Raw genomic sequence first — 3518 nt, 5'->3', positions numbered from 1 at the left:
GAAAATAAAATAATGATACGTAAAACTAAAAACGTCTTTTATTTTTCTTTTCCTATTACAATTAGGTAATTCTCTTAAATCCTTTACAATTATAAAATAATAACTACCTAGAAGATTCTTTTAGAAATTATATCTTAATAATTCAGAATGCTTCATGCATTTTCTTTCAGAACGCATAAGCTTATTTAAAATGGCCCCAACAAAGATAAACATTATAATAAAACAAGAAAAATAGCAAAAATAAATTAACATTATAATCCTGTTTTCAAAACTTAATTATGTGCTTCGTAATGGCCTTTTCAACATACAATTAAACAGTATTTTTTTAATATAGCAATATTATAAATATAACTTATTCATTTAATTAATTATCTTCACAACTAAAATAAAAATATTCACGAATCAATAATATGGGTAAAATAAGCCCCACAGCCATAAAAAAGTAAAATTTGTAATAAACGTCCTTAACGGGTTAATATTTTCTATAAAATATTGATTTTTGAGACAGATATATTAGTTAAGAAAAATATTAAGAAACTAGTTCAGGCATACCTCACAAAAACATAACAAGTAAAGTACAAAAACTAATCTAAAAAATGTTTATTTTTATATCCCCCACCTCGAAACAAATCTGAATGGCGGTGTAGCGGCAGTAATAACTATCAAACAAACACATAATTCTAAGTAAAATTCAGATTCACACACACACAACATTTGCGGGGGAAAGAAGCAGACGACTGGTTTGCGCAATAATATGACTAATGCCGCGTATTATATTCAACTCACAAAACAATTCATATATAAGGTTTTTTGGTACTTATATAAATTGAAATTTTTGGCACTTTTAATAAACGACAATAAAATTGAAGCAAGTTTTAACTATTTTGATAATTGTACATACTTATAATAATGTTTTTCAATTATATCATCTATTTCCTACTTAAAAATGATGGAGAATTTCTTTTTAAAAGCGAAGCTTTTCTATAATTAGGGTCGGTCCGTACGTCCGTCCGTCCGAGATAGATAGCTTTTATTCATTATTTAGGCATGTTAGAATTGTCCTATCGATTTCAAACTTTGCATGATGATTCCTGTAGTAGTTAGGTACGATTTAGAAAGCGTAGCAACTCTATAATCATTACCAGAATGTCCGTATGTCCATTTTAAACATGTTGATTTTTCTCCTTTTTTAACAACAAATTTTTATTTGATCTAATTATCCCTTTGATCTGATTTTTGGTATATTGATTCCTGGGACAACAAAGAAGAACATAATAAGCGAAGCAACTCTATGATCAAGTCCTAAAAATGTAAGTATGTCCATAAACGTTATCCTGTATCAAGCAGTTTTTCAACAAATTTACTTACAATTTTGCTTCGACTCTTATACTTTTATATTCTGATTATTCAGTTTAGACACTATACAAGTGTTAATGTCCGTTTGTCCTACCGTTTCAGTGCTTCGCTTTATGGATGTTGTCATCCTTGTTTTGCAACTATTAACTAATACATAATGTAATATTACTTTTTTGTATGGTGAACATTAGATCAAATAAAATTGTGTAGTGGTCTATTTACATGCTTTATTCATTAGTTTTGGAAATTTTTACAAGATTTAAAATTATTTAATAATAGCAGACTAGATTATCATATTTTTCAAAATTATTTATAAAGTAGATGCACATAGCAATCTTCATAAGAAATTTCAATCATCTATCTGTAATAGAAACTGAAAAATTACATTTCTCCTGCAAGGCATTTTTCAAAACTTGTTATAGACAGAATGACGTAAATTTTGATGCATAGAAGAGAAAAAGATATTGACAATACCGGCCAGGTTTGGTTCAGATTCTGTAAATGATCATCAATCCGTCTATTGTTTAGCTCCTGACATTTCAGCAGTTAGAAATATTGAACAATTCTCTACATCCTTATTTCTAAGACTAAATTTTTTTTTGTCAATAATAAAAGCAATTGTTCTTGTAAATAATTAGTTTATAGACTAGCTCAGCTCGTCTATAGATAAAATATCGACAAAAACATTAATATTCACTTTAACATTCATTCTTACTCTCCCAGATATATTGTATTTCTAATAAAAAGTCTGCACATTATAGAAAATCTTGTCATAATGGAATAATATCTGGGAAAGATTTGTGGTTGGATTTCTTTCATAACATACTCAATACACACTATCAATTTATTTTAAAACACGAATTTTGCAATTATTAGATGGTTAACTAAAATCCGAATGTATAAGACAATGGATGATAAAATGATGTACTTCTTCCAATCAAAATTGTTCGAATTGTGAATTTAAATAGAAAATAGAAAAAAATTACCCTTCGTACCCTAAATTTGTTTTTAGATTTTTCTTTTTAAAACTAAATTTTAAAATTTTGAGAAGTCGACTCAATCCCTCCCCACCCCAAAAAAAAAGATGTTTTTTTACTTTATCTGTTAGAGCTAAGATAAAAATTAGGGGTGGAATTAAACCCTCCCCCCTTTCCACCTTAGCTGTTAGTATAGGATTAAAGAAGTAAAAAGATTTGCAATATAAGAAACTAGCGGATACAACCCTAGCCTCTAGGGGCTTTGCCCCAAGAGGTGATTTAAAAAGTAGTTCTGGTGCTCCCATTTATTGTGAAGTAACTGCCTTAAAACAATTTTTTTTTGGGGGGGAGGAATTTCATTTTTGGGGGTGTCTCACCCCCTAAAAAAATAGCTTAAAACCACCACAGGACCAATAGGTATATACCCTGAAGAGTAGAATCTGATCGGTTCAGTGGTTACCGAGATCTTAAGGGATAGACGGACGGACAGACAGACAGACAGACATCATTCTACTTTGTATTATAGATTATGATTATGATTATTATATATGAAGTGGAGTAAACTATTACTATTTTACTTCTTCAAATAAATCTAGTTTATTGCCTGTAGAAAAATTGCACTTCAATAACTTTATTTTAAGTTATTTTACAAACTCCATAAAAAACCTATTTATTAAAAAATATAATATTTGAAAAAAAGTACAAATAACTATAATATTTTATGTTATGCAAGGTTTCAAATTTTGACATAAGGTTATAAATTCTGCTGATTATTCAATTTGTAGCTTTTTAAAGTAATAAAGAAATCCTTATAAAATTAGCATTATGAGGGTACAAGAAAAACGTTATCCGCGTTTGATATAACAAAAAACTACCCTAGAATAATCATGGATTAAAAACAAAATAAATTGAGATTAAGTAAAAAATATTTTGAAAAAGTGAATTTTGAAAGTGGTCGAAATAAGTCAACTAACAGCACACAGCAAAGCATCTTTAATGATTCGTGTCAGTTCAAGAACAGAAAGAAACTTCGTTGAAACAATAAGCTGTAATTCCGAAATTAAAATATTACATTTAACCAAGCAAATATATTGAACAGATATAACAATAATCTTTTGAAGGACTCTGACAAACGAACAAAACAGAATATTGTTCAAATGTCTAAACAAAAATTACAGGTAAATC

This window comes from Acartia tonsa, chromosome 4 (assembly GCF_053477335.1).
Source record: "Acartia tonsa isolate MP-2025a chromosome 4, ASM5347733v1, whole genome shotgun sequence".
Classification (NCBI taxonomy): domain Eukaryota; kingdom Metazoa; phylum Arthropoda; class Copepoda; order Calanoida; family Acartiidae; genus Acartia; species Acartia tonsa.
Note: the sequence above shows the minus strand (reverse complement) of the source record.